General features: G+C 41.5%; 11 non-coding genes across 11 annotated transcripts; all 11 read left to right on the forward strand.

Moving 5' to 3' along the window:
* The first annotated feature begins 3,529 nt into the window (after positions 1 to 3,529).
* On the forward strand, positions 3,530 to 3,601 carry TRNAP-UGG (transfer RNA proline (anticodon UGG)). Its single transcript has one exon. It is a non-coding gene; the product is annotated as a tRNA-Pro (tRNA).
* A 3,133-nt stretch (positions 3,602 to 6,734) lies between these two features.
* On the forward strand, positions 6,735 to 6,806 carry TRNAP-UGG (transfer RNA proline (anticodon UGG)). The gene has a single exon. It is a non-coding gene; the product is annotated as a tRNA-Pro (tRNA).
* Positions 6,807 to 7,678: 872 nt separating this feature from the next.
* On the forward strand, positions 7,679 to 7,750 carry TRNAP-UGG (transfer RNA proline (anticodon UGG)). Its single transcript has one exon. It is a non-coding gene; the product is annotated as a tRNA-Pro (tRNA).
* Positions 7,751 to 10,313: 2,563 nt separating this feature from the next.
* On the forward strand, positions 10,314 to 10,385 carry TRNAP-UGG (transfer RNA proline (anticodon UGG)). The gene has a single exon. It is a non-coding gene; the product is annotated as a tRNA-Pro (tRNA).
* A 1,177-nt stretch (positions 10,386 to 11,562) lies between these two features.
* Positions 11,563 to 11,634, forward strand: TRNAP-UGG (transfer RNA proline (anticodon UGG)). Its single transcript has one exon. It is a non-coding gene; the product is annotated as a tRNA-Pro (tRNA).
* A 1,180-nt stretch (positions 11,635 to 12,814) lies between these two features.
* On the forward strand, positions 12,815 to 12,886 carry TRNAP-UGG (transfer RNA proline (anticodon UGG)). The gene has a single exon. It is a non-coding gene; the product is annotated as a tRNA-Pro (tRNA).
* A 1,797-nt stretch (positions 12,887 to 14,683) lies between these two features.
* TRNAP-UGG (transfer RNA proline (anticodon UGG)) lies at positions 14,684 to 14,755 on the forward strand. Its single transcript has one exon. It is a non-coding gene; the product is annotated as a tRNA-Pro (tRNA).
* Positions 14,756 to 15,316: 561 nt separating this feature from the next.
* TRNAP-UGG (transfer RNA proline (anticodon UGG)) lies at positions 15,317 to 15,388 on the forward strand. Its single transcript has one exon. It is a non-coding gene; the product is annotated as a tRNA-Pro (tRNA).
* Positions 15,389 to 15,949: 561 nt separating this feature from the next.
* Positions 15,950 to 16,021, forward strand: TRNAP-UGG (transfer RNA proline (anticodon UGG)). Its single transcript has one exon. It is a non-coding gene; the product is annotated as a tRNA-Pro (tRNA).
* Positions 16,022 to 16,893: 872 nt separating this feature from the next.
* On the forward strand, positions 16,894 to 16,965 carry TRNAP-UGG (transfer RNA proline (anticodon UGG)). Its single transcript has one exon. It is a non-coding gene; the product is annotated as a tRNA-Pro (tRNA).
* Positions 16,966 to 17,526: 561 nt separating this feature from the next.
* Positions 17,527 to 17,598, forward strand: TRNAP-UGG (transfer RNA proline (anticodon UGG)). The gene has a single exon. It is a non-coding gene; the product is annotated as a tRNA-Pro (tRNA).
* Positions 17,599 to 17,955: the final 357 nt, after the last annotated feature.

Here is a 17,955-nt window from a genome sequence, read left to right on the forward strand (position 1 = left end):
CTCTTAAGAGGTGTACTAATTACTGGACGATGCAGAGTTGCTCGAGAAACAAGGTTTTAAAAAAAACTTTACAAGTAGATCTCTGAGAAAAATACAAAAATGTCTTATGTAAAATACCCACAAAACTGCCTTGGATGTGAGGACTTTAAAGGCTCACTTAGGGTGCGGCAAAGCTTTCTCAAAAAGGTGCCGTCTGTTGGCTCGTTGGTCTAGGGGTATGATTCTCGCTTTGGGTGCGAGAGGTCCCGGGTTCTAATCCCAGACGAGCCCATGCTTTTGAAAGAGGTGTTCCTCAAGAACCGCTAAGTTTAAAAACGTAAGAAGTAAGACTCTTAAGAGGTGTACTAATTACTGGACGATGCAGCTCGAGAAACATGGTTTTAAAAAACTTTACAAGCAGATCTCTGAGAAAAATACAAAAATGTCTTATGTAAAATACCCACAAAACTGTCTTGGATGTGAGGACTTTAAAGGCTCACTTAGGGTGCGGCAAAGCTTTCTCAAAAAGGTGCCGTCTGTTGGCTCGTTGGTCTAGGGGTATGATTCTCGCTTTGGGTTCAAATCCCGGACGAGCCCTTGCTTTTGAAAGAGGTGTTCCTCAAGAACCGATAAGTTTAAAAACGTAAGAATTAAGACTCTTAAGAGGTGTACTAATTACTGGACGATGCAGCTCGAGAAACATGGTTTTAAAAAACTTTACAAGTAGATCTCTGAGAAAAATACAAAAATGTCTTATGTAAAATACCCACAAAACTGCCTTGGATGTGAGGACTTTAAAGGCTCACTTAGGGTGCGGCAAAGCTTTCTCAAAAAGGTGCCGTCTGTTGGCTCGTTGGTCTAGGGGTATGATTCTCGCTTTGGGTTCAAATCCCGGACGAGCCCATGCTTTTGAAAGAGGTGTTCCTCAAGAACCGATAAGTTTAAAAACGTAAGAAGTAAGACTCTTAAGAGGTGTACTAATTACTGGACGATGCAGAGTTGCTCGAGAAACAAGGTTTTAAAAAAAACTTTACAAGTAGATCTCTGAGAAAAATACAAAAATGTCTTATGTAAAATACCCACAAAACTGCCTTGGATGTGAGGACTTTAAAGGCTCACTTAGGGTGCGGCAAAGCTTTCTCAAAAAGGTGCCGTCTGTTGGCTCGTTGGTCTAGGGGTATGATTCTCGCTTTGGGTGCGAGAGGTCCCGGGTTCTAATCCCAGACGAGCCCATGCTTTTGAAAGAGGTGTTCCTCAAGAACCGCTAAGTTTAAAAACGTAAGAAGTAAGACTCTTAAGAGGTGTACTAATTACTGGACGATGCAGCTCGAGAAACATGGTTTTAAAAAACTTTACAAGCAGATCTCTGAGAAAAATACAAAAATGTCTTATGTAAAATACCCACAAAACTGTCTTGGATGTGAGGACTTTAAAGGCTCACTTAGGGTGCGGCAAAGCTTTCTCAAAAAGGTGCCGTCTGTTGGCTCGTTGGTCTAGGGGTATGATTCTTGCTTTGGGTTCAAATCCCGGACGAGCCCTTGCTTTTGAAAGAGGTGTTACTCAAGAACCGATAAGTTTAAAAACGTAAGAAGTAAGACTCTTAAGAGGTGTACTAATTACTGGACGATGCAGAGTTGCTCGAGAAACAAGGTTTTAAAAAACTTTACAAGTAGATCTCTGAGAAAAATACAAAAATGTCTTATGTAAAATACCCACAAAACTGTCTTGGATGTGAGGACTTTAAAGGCTCACTTAGGGTGCGGCAAAGCTTTCTCAAAAAGGTGCCGTCTGTTGGCTCGTTGCTCTAGGGGTATGATTCTCGCTTTGGGTTCAAATCCCGGACGAGCCCATGCTTTGGAAAGAGGTGTTCCTCAAGAACCGATATGTTTAAAAACGTAAGAAGTAAGACTCTTAAGAGGTGTACTAATTACTGGACGATTTAGTGTTGCTCGAGAAAAATGGTTTTAAAAAACTTTACAAGTAGATCTCTGAGAAAAATACAAAAATGTCTTATGTAAAATACCCACAAAGCTGCCTTGGATGTGAGGACTTTAAAGGCTAGGCTCACTTAGGGTGCGGCAAAGCTTTCTCAAAGAGGTGCCGTCTGTTGGCTCGTTGGTCTACGGGTATGATTCTCGCTTTGGGTGTGAGAGGTCCCGGGTTCAAATCCTGGACTATCTTAAGAGGTGTACTAATTACTGGACGATGCAGCTCGAGAAACATGGTTTTAAAAAACTTTACAAGTAGATCTCTGAGAAAAATACAAAAATGTCTTATGTAAAATACCCACAAAACTGTCTTGGATGTGAGGACTTTAAAGGCTCACTTAGGGTGCGGCAAAGCTTTCTCAAAAAGGTGCCGTCTGTTGGCTCGTTGCTCTAGGGGTATGATTCTCGCTTTGGGTTCAAATCCCGGACGAGCCCATGCTTTTGAAAGAGGTGTTCCTCAAGAACCGGTAAGTTTAAAAACGTAAGAAGTAAGACTCTTAAGAGGTGTACTAATTACTGGACGATGCAGAGTTGCTCGAGAAACAAGGTTTTAAAAAACTTTACAAGTAGATCTCTGAGAAAAATACAAAAATGTCTTATGTAAAATACCCAAAAAACTGCCTTGGATGTGAGGACTTTAAAGGCTCACTTAGGGTGCGGCAAAGCTTTCTCAAAGAGGTGCCGTCTGTTGGCTCGTTGGTCTACGGGTATGATTCTCGCTTTGGGTGTGAGAGGTCCCGGGTTCAAATCCTGGACTATCTTAAGAGGTGTACTAATTACTGGACGATGCAGCTCGAGAAACATGGTTTTAAAAAACTTCGATCTCTGAGAAAAATACAAAAATGTCTTATGTAAAATACCCACAAAACTGTCTTGGATGTGAGGACTTTAAAGGCTCACTTAGGGTGCGGCAAAGCTTTCTCAAAAAGGTGCCGTCTGTTGGCTCGTTGCTCTAGGGGTATGATTCTCGCTTTGGGTTCAAATCCCGGACGAGCCCTTGCTTTGAAAGAGGTGTTCCTCAAGAACCGATAAGTTTAAAAACGTAAGAAGTAAGACTCTTAAGAGGTGTACTAATTACTGGACGATGCAGAGTTGCTCGAGAAACAAGATTTTAAAAAACTTTACAAGTAGATCTCTGAGAAAAATACAAAAATGTCTTATGTAAAATACCCACAAAGCTGCCTTGGATGTGAGGACTTTAAAGGCTCACTTAGGGTGCGGCAAAGCTTTCTCAAATAGGTGCCGTCTGTTGGCTCGTTGCTCTAGGGGTATGATTCTCGCTTTGGGTTCAAATCCCGGACGAGCCCATGCTTTTGAAAGAGGTGTTCCTCAAGAACCGATAAGTTTAAAAACGTAAGAAGTAAGACTCTTAAGAGGTGTACTAATTACTGGACGATGCAGAGTTGCTCGAGAAACAAGGTTTTAAAAAACTTTACAAGTAGATCTCTGAGAAAAATACAAAAATGTCTTATGTAAAATACCCACAAAACTGCCTTGGATGTGAGGACTTTAAAGGCTCACTTAGGGTGCGGCAAAGCTTTCTCAAAAACGTGCCGTCTGTTGGCTCGTTGGTCTAGGGGTATGATTCTCGCTTTGGGTGCGAGAGGTCCCGGGTTCAAATCCCAGACGAGCCCATGCTTTTGAAAGAGGTGTTCCTCAAGAACCGCTAAGTTTAAAAACGTAAGAAGTAAGACTCTTAAGAGGTGTACTAATTACTGGACGATGCAGCTCGAGAAACATGGTTTTAAAAAACTTTACAAGTAGATCTCTGAGAAAAATACAAAAATGTCTTATGTAAAATACCCAAAAAACTGCCATGGATGTGAGGACTTTAAAGGCTCACTTAGGGTGCGGCAAAGCTTTCTCAAAAAGGTGCCGTCTGTTGGCTCGTTGCTCTAGGGGTATGATTCTCGCTTTGGGTTCAAATCCCGGACGAGCCCTTGCTTTTGAAAGAGGTGTTCCTCAAGAACCGATAAGTTTAAAAACGTAAGAAGTAAGACTCTTAAGAGGTGTACTAATTACTGGACGATGCAGAGTTGCTCGAGAAACAAGATTTTAAAAAACTTTACAAGTAGATCTCTGAGAAAAATACAAAAATGTCTTATGTAAAATACCCACAAAGCTGCCTTGGATGTGAGGACTTTAAAGGCTCACTTAGGGTGCGGCAAAGCTTTCTCAAATAGGTGCCGTCTGTTGGCTCGTTGCTCTAGGGGTATGATTCTCGCTTTGGGTTCAAATCCCGGACGAGCCCATGCTTTTGAAAGAGGTGTTCCTCAAGAACCGATAAGTTTAAAAACGTAAGAAGTAAGACTCTTAAGAGGTGTACTAATTACTGGACGATGCAGAGTTGCTCGAGAAACAAGGTTTTAAAAAACTTTACAAGTAGATCTCTGAGAAAAATACAAAAATGTCTTATGTAAAATACCCACAAAACTGCCTTGGATGTGAGGACTTTAAAGGCTCACTTAGGGTGCGGCAAAGCTTTCTCAAAAAGGTGCCGTCTGTTGGCTCGTTGCTCTAGGGGTATGATTCTCGCTTTGGGTTCAAATCCCGGACGAGCCCTTGCTTTTGAAAGAGGTGTTCCTCAAGAACCGATAAGTTTAAAAAACGTAAGAAGTAAGACTCTTAAGAGGTGTACTAATTACTGGACGATGCAGAGTTGCTCGAGAAACAAGGTTTTAAAAAACTTTACAAGTAGATCTCTGAGAAAAATACAAAAATGTCTTATGTAAAATACCCACAAAACTGTCTTGGATGTGAGGACTTTAAAGGCTCACTTAGGGTGCGGCAAAGCTTTCTCAAAAAGGTGCCGTCTGTTGGCTCGTTGCTCTAGGGGTATGATTCTCGCTTTGGGTTCAAATCCCGGACGAGCCCTTGCTTTTGAAAGAGGTGTTCCTCAAGAACCGATAAGTTTAAAAACGTAAGAAGTAAGACTCTTAAGAGGTGTACTAATTACTGGACGATGCAGAGTTGCTCGAGAAACAAGGTTTTAAAAAACTTTACAAGTAGATCTCTGAGAAAAATACAAAAATGTCTTATGTAAAATACCCACAAAACTGTCTTGGATGTGAGGACTTTAAAGGCTCACTTAGGGTGCGGCAAAGCTTTCTCAAAAAGGTGCCGTCTGTTGGCTCGTTGCTCTAGGGGTATGATTCTCGCTTTGGGTTCAAATCCCGGACGAGCCCTTGCTTTTGAAAGAGGTGTTCCTCAAGAACCGATAAGTTTAAAAACGTAAGAAGTAAGACTCTTAAGAGGTGTACTAATTACTGGACGATGCAGCTCGAGAAACATGGTTTTAAAAAACTTTACAAGTAGATCTCTGAGAAAAATACAAAAATGTCTTATGTAAAATACATAAGGTTTGGGTTCAAATCCCGGACGAGCCCTTGCTTTTGAAAGAGGTGTTCCTCAAGAACCGATAAGTTTAAAAACGTAAGAAGTAAGACTCTTAAGAGGTGTACTAATTACTGGACGATGCAGCTTGAGAAACATGGTTTTAAAAAACTTTACAAGTAGATCTCTGAGAAAAATACAAAAATGTCTTATGTAAAATACCCACAAAACTGCCTTGGATGTGAGGACTTTAAAGGCTCACTTAGGGTGCGGCAAAGCTTTCTCAAAAAGGTGCCGTCTGTTGGCTCGTTGGTCTAGGGGTATCATTCTCGCTTTGGGTTCAAATCCCAGACGAGCCCATGCTTTTGAAAGAGGTGTTCCTCAAGAACCGATAAGTTTAAAAACGTAAGAAGTAAGACTCTTAAGAGGTGTACTAATTACTGGACGATGCAGAGTTGCTCGAGAAACAAGGTTTTAAAAAAACTTTACAAGTAGATCTCTGAGAAAAATACAAAAATGTCTTATGTAAAATACCCACAAAATTGCCTTGGATGTGAGGACTTTAAAGGCTCACTTAGGGTGCGGCAAAGCTTTCTCAAAAAGGTGCCGTCTGTTGGCTCGTTGCTCTAGGGGTATGATTCTCGCTTTGGGTTCAAATCCCGGACGAGCCCTTGCTTTTGAAAGAGGTGTTCCTCAAGAACCGATAAGTTTAAAAACGTAAGAAGTAAGACTCTTAAGAGGTGTACTAATTACTGGACGATGCAGCTCGAGAAACATGGTTTTAAAAAACTTTACAAGTAGATCTCTGAGAAAAATACAAAAATGTCTTATGTAAAATACATAAGGTTTGGGTTCAAATCCCGGACGAGCCCTTGCTTTTGAAAGAGGTGTTCCTCAAGAACCGATAAGTTTAAAAACGTAAGAAGTAAGACTCTTAAGAGGTGTACTAATTACTGGACGATGCAGCTTGAGAAACATGGTTTTAAAAAACTTTACAAGTAGATCTCTGAGAAAAATACAAAAATGTCTTATGTAAAATACCCACAAAACTGCCTTGGATGTGAGGACTTTAAAGGCTCACTTAGGGTGCGGCAAAGCTTTCTCAAAAAGGTGCCGTCTGTTGGCTCGTTGGTCTAGGGGTATCATTCTCGCTTTGGGTTCAAATCCCAGACGAGCCCATGCTTTTGAAAGAGGTGTTCCTCAAGAACCGATAAGTTTAAAAACGTAAGAAGTAAGACTCTTAAGAGGTGTACTAATTACTGGACGATGCAGAGTTGCTCGAGAAACAAGGTTTTAAAAAAACTTTACAAGTAGATCTCTGAGAAAAATACAAAAATGTCTTATGTAAAATACCCACAAAATTGCCTTGGATGTGAGGACTTTAAAGGCTCACTTAGGGTGCGGCAAAGCTTTCTCAAAAAGGTGCCGTCTGTTGGCTCGTTGGTCTAGGGGTATGATTCTCGCTTTGGGTGTGAGAGGTCCCGGGTTCAAATCCCGGACGAGCCCATGCTTTTAAAAGAGGTGTTCCTCAAGAACCGCTAAGTTTAAAAACGTAAGAAGTAAGACTCTTAAGAGGTGTACTAATTACTGGACGATGCAGCTCGAGAAACATGGTTTTAAAAAACTTTACAAGTAGATCTCTGAGAAAAATACAAAAATGTCTTACGTAAAATACCCACAAAACTGCCTTGGATGTGAGGACTTTAAAGGCTCACTTAGGGTGCGGCAAAGCTTTCTCAAAAAGGTGCCGTCTGTTGGCTCGTTGGTCTAGGGGTATGATTCTTGCTTTGGGTTCAAATCCCGGACGAGCCCTTGCTTTTGAAAGAGGTGTTACTCAAGAACCGATAAGTTTAAAAACGTAAGAAGTAAGACTCTTAAGAGGTGTACTAATTACTGGACGATGCAGAGTTGCTCGAGAAACAAGGTTTTAAAAAACTTTACAAGTAGATCTCTGAGAAAAATACAAAAATGTCTTATGTAAAATACCCACAAAACTGTCTTGGATGTGAGGACTTTAAAGGCTCACTTAGGGTGCGGCAAAGCTTTCTCAAAAAGGTGCCGTCTGTTGGCTCGTTGCTCTAGGGGTATGATTCTCGCTTTGGGTTCAAATCCCGGACGAGCCCTTGCTTTTGAAAGAGGTGTTCCTCAAGAACCGATAAGTTTAAAAACGTAAGAAGTAAGACTCTTAAGAGGTGTAGTAATTACTGGACGATGCAGAGTTGCTCGAGAAACAAGGTTTTAAAAAACTTTACAAGTAGATCTCTGAGAAAAATACAAAAATGTCTTATGTAAAATACCCACAAAACTGCCTTGGATGTGAGGACTTTAAAGGCTCACTTAGGGTGCGGCAAAGCTTTCTCAAAAAGGTGCCGTCTGTTGGCTCGTTGGTCTAGGGGTATGATTCTCGCTTTGGGTGCGAGAGGTCCCGGGTTCAAATCCCGGACGAGCCCATGCTTTTGAAAGAGGTGTTCCTCAAGAACCGCTAAGTTTAAAAACGTAAGAAGTAAGACTCTTAAGAGGTGTACTAATTACTGGACGATGCAGCTCGAGAAACATGGTTTTAAAAAACTTTACAAGTAGATCTCTGAGAAAAATACAAAAATGTCTTATGTAAAATACCCACAAAACTGCCTTGGATGTGAGGACTTTAAAGGCTCACTTAGGGTGCGGCAAAGCTTTCTCAAAAAGGTGCCGTCTGTTGGCTCGTTGCTCTAGGGGTATGATTCTCGCTTTGGGTTCAAATCCCGGACGAGCCCTTGCTTTTGAAAGAGGTGTTCCTCAAGAACCGATAAGTTTAAAAACGTAAGAAGTAAGACTCTTAAGAGGTGTAGTAATTACTGGACGATGCAGAGTTGCTCGAGAAACAAGGTTTTAAAAAACTTTACAAGTAGATCTCTGAGAAAAATACAAAAATGTCTTATGTAAAATACCCACAAAACTGCCTTGGATGTGAGGACTTTAAAGGCTCACTTAGGGTGCGGCAAAGCTTTCTCAAAAAGGTGCCGTCTGTTGGCTCGTTGGTCTAGGGGTATGATTCTTGCTTTGGGTTCAAATCCCGGACGAGCCCTTGCTTTTGAAAGAGGTGTTACTCAAGAACCGATAAGTTTAAAAACGTAAGAAGTAAGACTCTTAAAGAGGCTCTGTCACCAGATTTTGCAACCCCTATCTGCTATTGCAGCAGATAGGCGCTGCAATGTAGATTACAGTAACGTTTTTATTTAAAAAAAACGAGCATTTTTGGCCAAGTTATGACCATTTTTGTAGTTATGCAAATGAGGCTTGCAAAAGTCCAAGTGGGTGTGTTTAAAAGTACAAGTCCAAGTGGGTGTGTATTAGGTGCGTACATCGGGGCGTTTTTAATACTTTTACTAGCTGGGCGCTCTGATGAGAAGTAACATCCTCTTCTCTTCAGAACGCCCAGCTTGTGACAGTGCAGATCTGTGACGTCACTCACAGGTCCTGCATCGTGACGGCCACATCGGCACCAGAGGCTACAGCTGATTCTGCAGCAGCATCAGCGTTTGCAGGTAAGTCGATCTTACCTGCAAACGCTGATGCTGCTGCAGAATCAACTGTAGCCTCTGCTGCCGATGTGGCCGTCACGATGCAGGACCTGTGAGTGACGTCACAGATCTGCACTGTCACAAGCTGGGCGTTCTGAAGAGAAGAGGATGTTACTTCTCTTCACAGCGCCCAGCTAGTAAAAGTATTAAAAACGCCCCGATGTACGCACCTAATACACGCCCACTTGGACTTGTACTTTTAAACACACCCACTTGGACTTTTGCAAGCCTCATTTGCATAATTACAAAAATGGTCATAACTTGGCCAAAAATGCTCGTTTTTTAAAAATAAAAACGTTACTGTAATCTACATTGCAGCGCCTATCTGCTGCAATAGCAGATAGGGGTTGCAAAATCTGGTGACAGAGCCTCTTTAAGAGGTGTACTAATTACTGGACGATGCAGAGTTGCTCGAGAAACAAGGTTTTAAAAAACTTTACAAGTAGATCTCTGAGAAAAATACAAAAATGTCTTATGTAAAATACCCACAAAACTGTCTTGGATGTGAGGACTTTAAAGGCTCACTTAGGGTGCGGCAAAGCTTTCTCAAAAAGGTGCCGTCTGTTGGCTCGTTGCTCTAGGGGTATGATTCTCGCTTTGGGTTCAAATCCCGGACGAGCCCTTGCTTTTGAAAGAGGTGTTCCTCAAGAACCGATAAGTTTAAAAACGTAAGAAGTAAGACTCTTAAGAGGTGTAGTAATTACTGGACGATGCAGAGTTGCTCGAGAAACAAGGTTTTAAAAAACTTTACAAGTAGATCTCTGAGAAAAATACAAAAATGTCTTATGTAAAATACCCACAAAACTGCCTTGGATGTGAGGACTTTAAAGGCTCACTTAGGGTGCGGCAAAGCTTTCTCAAAAAGGTGTCGTCTGTTGGCTCATTTGTCTAGGGGTATGATTCTCGCTTTGGGTGCGAGAGGTCCCGGGTTCAAATCCCGGACGAGCCCAGGCTTTTGAAAGAGGTGTTCCTCAAGAACCGATAAGTTTAAAAACGTAAGAAGTAAGACTCTTAAGAGGTGTACTAATTACTGGACGATGCAGCTCGAGAAACATGGTTTTAAAAAACTTTACAAGTAGATCTCTGAGAAAAATACAAAAATGTCTTATGTAAAATATCCACAAAGCTGCCTTGGATGTGAGGACTTTAAAGGCTCACTTAGGGTGCGGCAAAGCTTTCTCAAAGAGGTGCCGTCTGTTGGCTCGTTGGTCTACGGGTATGATTCTCGCTTTGGGTGTGAGAGGTCCCGGGTTCAAATCCTGGACTATCTTAAGAGGTGTACTAATTACTGGACGATGCAGCTCGAGAAACATGGTTTTAAAAAACTTCGATCTCTGAGAAAAATACAAAAATGTCTTATGTAAAATACCCACAAAGCTGCCTTGGATGTGAGGACTTTAAAGGCTCACATAGGGTGCGGCAAAGCTTTCTCATAAAGGTGCCGTCTGTTGGCTCGTTCGTCTAGGGGTATGATTCTCGCTTTGGGTGCGAGAGGTCCCGGGTTCAAATCCCAGACGAGCCCATGCTTTTGAAAGAGGTGTTCCTCAAGAACCACTAAGTTTAAAAACGTAAGAAGTAAGACTCTTAAGAGGTGTACTAATTACTGGACGATGCAGCTCGAGAAACATGGTTTTAAAAAACTTTACAAGTAGATCTCTGAGAAAAATACAAAAATGTCTTATGTAAAATACCCACAAAGCTGCCTTGGATGTGAGGACTTTAAAGGCTCACTTAGGGTGCGGCAAAGCTTTCTCAAAAAGGTGCCGTCTGTTGGCTCGTTGCTCTAGGGGTATGATTCTCGCTTTGGGTTCAAATCCCGGACGAGCCCATGCTTTTGAAAGAGGTGTTCCTCAAGAACCGATAAGTTTAAAAACGTAAGAAGTAAGACTCTTAAGAGGTGTACTAATTACTGGACGATGCAGAGTTGCTCGAGAAACAAGGTTTTAAAAAACTTTACAAGTAGATCTCTGAGAAAAATACAAAAATGTCTTATGTAAAATACCCAAAAAACTGCCTTGGATGTGAGGACTTTAAAGGCTCACTTAGGGTGCGGCAAAGCTTTCTCAAAAAGGTGCCGTCTGTTGGCTCGTTGCTCTAGGGGTATGATTCTCGCTTTGGGTTCAAATCCCGGACGAGCCCTTGCTTTTGAAAGAGGTGTTCCTCAAGAACCGATAAGTTTAAAAACATAAGAAGTAAGACTCTTAAGAGGTGTACTAATTACTGGACGATGCAGCTCGAGAAACATGGTTTTAAAAAACTTTACAAGTAGATCTCTGAGAAAAATACAAAAATGTCTTATGTAAAATACCCACAAAACTGCCTTGGATGTGAGGACTTTAAAGGCTCACTTAGGGTTCGGCAAAGCTTTCTCAAAAAGGTGCCGTCTGTTGGCTCGTTGCTCTAGGGGTATGATTCTCGCTTTGGGTTCAAATCCCGGACGAGCCCTTGCTTTGAAAGAGGTGTTCCTCAAGAACCGATAAGTTTAAAAACGTAAGAAGTAAGACTCTTAAGAGGTGTACTAATTACTGGACGATGCAGAGTTGCTCGAGAAACAAGGTTTTAAAAAACTTTACAAGTAGATCTCTGAGAAAAATACAAAAATGTCTTATGTAAAATACCCACAAAGCTGCCTTGGATGTGAGGACTTTAAAGGCTCACATAGGGTGCGGCAAAGCTTTCTCAAAAAGGTGTCGTCTGTTGGCTCGTTGGTCTAGGGGTATGATTCTCGCTTTGGGTGCGAGAGGTCCCGGGTTCAAATCCCGGACGAGCCCATGCTTTTGAAAGAGGTGTTCCTCAAGAACCACTAAGTTTAAAAACGTAAGAAGTAAGACTCTTAAGAGGTGTACTAATTACTGGACGATGCAGCTCGAGAAACATGGTTTTAAAAAACTTTACAAGTAGATCTCTGAGAAAAATACAAAAATGTCTTATGTAAAATACCCACAAAACTGTCTTGGATGTGAGGACTTTAAAGGCTCACTTAGGGTGCGGCAAAGCTTTCTCAAAAAGGTGCCGTCTGTTGGCTCGTTGCTCTAGGGGTATGATTCTCGCTTTGGGTTCAAATCCCGGACGAGCCCATGCTTTTGAAAGAGGTGTTCCTCAAGAACCGATAAGTTTAAAAACGTAAGAAGTAAGACTCTTAAGAGGTGTACTAATTACTGGACGATGCAGAGTTGCTCGAGAAACAAGGTTTTAAAAAACTTTACAAGTAGATCTCTGAGAAAAATACAAAAATGTCTTATGTAAAATACCCAAAAAACTGCCTTGGATGTGAGGACTTTAAAGGCTCACTTAGGGTGCGGCAAAGCTTTCTCAAAAAGGTGCCGTCTGTTGGCTCGTTGCTCTAGGGGTATGATTCTCGCTTTGGGTTCAAATCCCGGACGAGCCCTTGCTTTTGAAAGAGGTGTTCCTCAAGAACCGATAAGTTTAAAAACGTAAGAAGTAAGACTCTTAAGAGGTGTACTAATTACTGGACGATGCAGCTCGAGAAACATGGTTTTAAAAAACTTTACAAGTAGATCTCTGAGAAAAATACAAAAATGTCTTATGTAAAATACCCACAAAACTGCCTTGGATGTGAGGACTTTAAAGGCTCACTTAGGGTTCGGCAAAGCTTTCTCAAAAAGGTGCCGTCTGTTGGCTCGTTGGTCTAGGGGTATGATTCTCGCTTTGGGTTCAAATCCCGGACGAGCCCATGCTTTTGAAAGAGGTGTTCCTCAAGAACCGATAAGTTTAAAAACGTAAGAAGTAAGACTCTTAAGAGGTGTACTAATTACTGGACGATGCAGAGTTGCTCGAGAAACAAGGTTTTAAAAAAAACTTTACAAGTAGATCTCTGAGAAAAATACAAAAATTTCTTATGTAAAATACCCACAAAACTGCCTTGGATGTGAGGACTTTAAAGGCTCACTTAGGGTGCGGCAAAGCTTTCTCAAAAAGGTGCCGTCTGTTGGCTCGTTGGTCTAGGGGTATGATTCTCGCTTTGGGTGCGAGAGGTCCCGGGTTCAAATCCCAGACGAGCCCATGCTTTTGAAAGAGGTGTTCCTCAAGAACCGCTAAGTTTAAAAACGTAAGAAGTAAGACTCTTAAGAGGTGTACTAATTACTGGACGATGCAGCTCGAGAAACATGGTTTTAAAAAACTTTACAAGTAGATCTCTGAGAAAAATACAAAAATGTCTTATGTAAAATACCCACAAAACTGCCTTGGATGTGAGGACTTTAAAGGCTCACTTAGGGTGCGGCAAAGCTTTCTCAAAAAGGTGCCGTCTGTTGGCTCGTTGCTCTAGGGGTATGATTCTCGCTTTGGGTTCAAATCCCGGACGAGCCCATGCTTTTGAAAGAGGTGTTCCTCAAGAACCGATAAGTTTAAAAACGTAAGAAGTAAGACTCTTAAGAGGTGTACTAATTACTGGACGATGCAGAGTTGCTCGAGAAACAAGGTTTTAAAAAACTTTACAAGTAGATCTCTGAGAAAAATACAAAAATGTCTTATGTAAAATACCCAAAAAACTGCCTTGGATGTGAGGACTTTAAAGGCTCACTTAGGGTGCGGCAAAGCTTTCTCAAAAAGGTGCCGTCTGTTGGCTCGTTGTTCTAGGGGTATGATTCTCGCTTTGGGTTCAAATCCCGGACGAGCCCTTGCTTTTGAAAGAGGTGTTCCTCAAGAACCGATAAGTTTAAAAACGTAAGAAGTAAGACTCTTAAGAGGTGTACTAATTACTGGACGATGCAGCTCGAGAAACATGGTTTTAAAAAACTTTACAAGTAGATCTCTGAGAAAAATACAAAAATGTCTTATGTAAAATACCCACAAAACTGCCTTGGATGTGAGGACTTTAAAGGCTCACTTAGGGTTCGGCAAAGCTTTCTCAAAAAGGTGCCGTCTGTTGGCTCGTTGGTCTAGGGGTATGATTCTCGCTTTGGGTTCAAATCCCGGACGAGCCCATGCTTTTGAAAGAGGTGTTCCTCAAGAACCGATAAGTTTAAAAACGTAAGAAGTAAGACTCTTAAGAGGTGTACTAATTACTGGACGATGCAGCTTGAGAAACATGGTTTTAAAAAACTTTACAAGTAGATCTCTGAGAAAAATACAAAAATGTCTTATGTAAAATACCCACAAAACTGCCTTGGATGTGAGGACTTTAAAGGCTCACTTAGGGTGCGGCAAAGCTTTCTCAAAAAGGTGCCGTCTGTTGGCTCGTTGGTCTAGGGGTATGATTCTCGCTTTGGGTTCAAATCCCGGACGAGCCCATGCTTTTGAAAGAGGTGTTCCTCAAGAACCGATAAGTTTAAAAACGTAAGAAGTAAGACTCTTAAGAGGTGTACTAATTACTGGACGATGCAGAGTTGCTCGAGAAACAAGGTTTTAAAAAAACTTTACAAGTAGATCTCTGAGAAAAATACAAAAATGTCTTATGTAAAATACCCACAAAACTGCCTTGGATGTGAGGACTTTAAAGGCTCACTTAGGGTGCGGCAAAGCTTTCTCAAAAAGGTGCCGTCTGTTGGCTCGTTGGTCTAGGGGTATGATTCTCGCTTTGGGTTCAAATCCCGGACGAGCCCATGCTTTTGAAAGAGGTGTTCCTCAAGAACCGATAAGTTTAAAAACGTAAGAAGTAAGACTCTTAAGAGGTGTACTAATTACTGGACGATGCAGAGTTGCTCGAGAAACAAGGTTTTAAAAAAACTTTACAAGTAGATCTCTGAGAAAAATACAAAAATGTCTTATGTAAAATACCCACAAAACTGCCTTGGATGTGAGGACTTTAAAGGCTCACTTAGGGTGCGGCAAAGCTTTCTCAAAAAGGTGCCGTCTGTTGGCTCGTTGGTCTAGGGGTATGATTCTCGCTTTGGGTGCGAGAGGTCCCGGGTTCAAATCCCGGACGAGCCCATGCTTTTGAAAGAGGTGTTCCTCAAGAACCGCTAAGTTTAAAAACGTAAGAAGTAAGACTCTTAAGAGGTGTACTAATTACTGGACGATGCAGCTCGAGAAACATGGTTTTAAAAAACTTTACAAGTAGATCTCTGAGAAAAATACAAAAATGTCTTATGTAAAATACCCACAAAACTGCCTTGGATGTGAGGACTTTAAAGGCTCACTTAGGGTGCGGCAAAGCTTTCTCAAAAAGGTGCCGTCTGTTGGCTCGTTGGTCTAGGGGTATGATTCTTGCTTTGGGTTCAAATCCCGGACGAGCCCTTGCTTTTGAAAGAGGTGTTCCTCAAGAACCGATAAGTTTAAAAACGTAAGAAGTAAGACTCTTAAGAGGTGTAGTAATTACTGGACGATGCAGAGTTGCTCGAGAAACAAGGTTTTAAAAAACTTTACAAGTAGATCTCTGAGAAAAATACAAAAATGTCTTATGTAAAATACCCACAAAACTGCCTTGGATGTGAGGACTTTAAAGGCTCACTTAGGGTGCGGCAAAGCTTTCTCAAAAAGGTGTCGTCTGTTGGCTCGTTTGTCTAGGGGTATGATTCTCGCTTTGGGTGCGAGAGGTCCCGGGTTCAAATCCCGGACGAGCCCAGGCTTTTGAAAGAGGTGTTCCTCAAGAACCGATAAGTTTAAAAACGTAAGAAGTGAGACTCTTAAGAGGTGTACTAATTACTGGACGATGCAGCTCGAGAAACATGGTTTTAAAAAACTTTACAAGTAGATCTCTGAGAAAAATACAAAAATGTCTTATGTAAAATACCCACAAAACTGCCTTGGATGTGAGGACTTTAAAGGCTCACTTAGGGTGCGGCAAAGCTTTCTCAAAAAGGTGCCGTCTGTTGGCTCGTTGCTCTAGGGGTATGATTCTCGCTTTGGGTTCAAATCCCGGACGAGCCCTTGCTTTTGAAAGAGGTGTTCCTCAAGAACCGATAAGTTTAAAAACGTAAGAAGTAAGACTCTTAAGAGGTGTAGTAATTACTGGACGATGCAGAGTTGCTCGAGAAACAAGGTTTTAAAAAACTTTACAAGTAGATCTCTGAGAAAAATACAAAAATGTCTTATGTAAAATACCCACAAAACTGCCTTGGATGTGAGGACTTTAAAGGCTCACTTAGGGTGCGGCAAAGCTTTCTCAAAAAGGTGTCGTCTGTTGGCTCGTTTGTCTAGGGGTATGATTCTCGCTTTGGGTGCGAGAGGTCCCGGGTTCAAATCCCGGACGAGCCCATGCTTTTGAAAGAGGTGTTCCTCAAGAACCGATAAGTTTAAAAACGTAAGAAGTAAGACTCTTAAGAGGTGTACTAATTACTGGACGATGCAGCTCGAGAAACATGGTTTTAAAAAACTTTACAAGTAGATCTCTGAGAAAAATACAAAAATGTCTTATGTAAAATACCCACAAAACTGTCTTGGATGTGAGGACTTTAAAGGCTCACTTAGGGTGCGGCAAAGCTTTCTCAAAAAGGTGCCGTCTGTTGGCTCGTTGCTCTAGGGGTATGATTCTCGCTTTGGGTTCAAATCCCGGACGAGCCCTTGCTTTTGAAAGAGGTGTTCCTCAAGAACCGATAAGTTTAAAAACGTAAGAAGTAAGACTCTTAAGAGGTGTACTAATTACTGGACGATGCAGAGTTGCTCGAGAAACAAGGTTTTAAAAAACTTTACAAGTAGATCTCTGAGAAAAATACAAAAATGTCTTATGTAAAATACCCACAAAACTGCCTTGGATGTGAGGACTTTAAAGGCTCACTTAGGGTGCGGCAAAGCTTTCTCAAAAAGGTGCCGTCTGTTGGCTCGTTGCTCTAGGGGTATGATTCTCGCTTTGGGTTCAAATCCCGGACGAGCCCTTGCTTTTGAAAGAGGTGTTCCTCAAGAACCGATAAGTTTAAAAACGTAAGAAGTAAGACTCTTAAGAGGTGTACTAATTACTGGACGATGCAGAGTTGCTCGAGAAACAAGGTTTTAAAAAACTTTACAAGTAGATCTCTGAGAAAAATACAAAAATGTCTTATGTAAAATACCCACAAAACTGCCTTGGATGTGAGGACTTTAAAGGCTCACTTAGGGTGCGGCAAAGCTTTCTCAAAAAGGTGCCGTCTGTTGGCTCGTTGGTCTAGGGGTATGATTCTCGCTTTGGGTGCGAGAGGTCCCGGGTTCAAATCCCGGACGAGCCCATGCTTTTGAAAGAGGTGTTCCTCAAGAACCGCTAAGTTTAAAAACGTAAGAAGTAAGACTCTTAAGAGGTGTACTAATTACTGGACGATGCAGCTCGAGAAACATGGTTTTAAAAAACTTTACAAGTAGATCTCTGAGAAAAATACAAAAATGTCTTATGTAAAATACCCACAAAACTGCCTTGGATGTGAGGACTTTAAAGGCTCACTTAGGGTGCGGCAAAGCTTTCTCAAAAAGGTGCCGTCTGTTGGCTCGTTGCTCTAGGGGTATGATTCTCGCTTTGGGTTCAAATCCCGGACGAGCCCTTGCTTTTGAAAGAGGTGTTCCTCAAGAACCGATAAGTTTAAAAACGTAAGAAGTAAGACTCTTAAGAGGTGTAGTAATTACTGGACGATGCAGAGTTGCTCGAGAAACAAGGTTTTAAAAAACTTTACAAGTAGATCTCTGAGAAAAATACAAAAATGTCTTATGTAAAATACCCACAAAACTGCCTTGGATGTGAGGACTTTAAAGGCTCACTTAGGGTGCGGCAAAGCTTTCTCAAAAAGGTGTCGTCTGTTGGCTCGTTTGTCTAGGGGTATGATTCTCGCTTTGGGTGCGAGAGGTCCCGGGTTCAAATCCCAGACGAGCCCATGCTTTTGAAAGAGGTGTTCCTCAAGAACCGCTAAGTTTAAAAACGTAAGAAGTAAGACTCTTAAGAGGTGTACTAATTACTGGACGATGCAGCTCGAGAAACATGGTTTTAAAAAACTTTACAAGTAGATCTCTGAGAAAAATACAAAAATGTCTTATGTAAAATACCCACAAAACTGTCTTGGATGTGAGGACTTTAAAGGCTCACTTAGGGTGCGGCAAAGCTTTCTCAAAAAGGTGCCGTCTGTTGGCTCGTTGCTCTAGGGGTATGATTCTCGCTTTGGGTTCAAATCCCGGACGAGCCCTTGCTTTTGAAAGAGGTGTTCCTCAAGAACCGATAAGTTTAAAAACGTAAG

This window comes from Rhinoderma darwinii, chromosome 4 (genome assembly GCF_050947455.1).
Source record: "Rhinoderma darwinii isolate aRhiDar2 chromosome 4, aRhiDar2.hap1, whole genome shotgun sequence".
NCBI classification, from domain to species: Eukaryota; Metazoa; Chordata; class Amphibia; order Anura; family Rhinodermatidae; genus Rhinoderma; species Rhinoderma darwinii.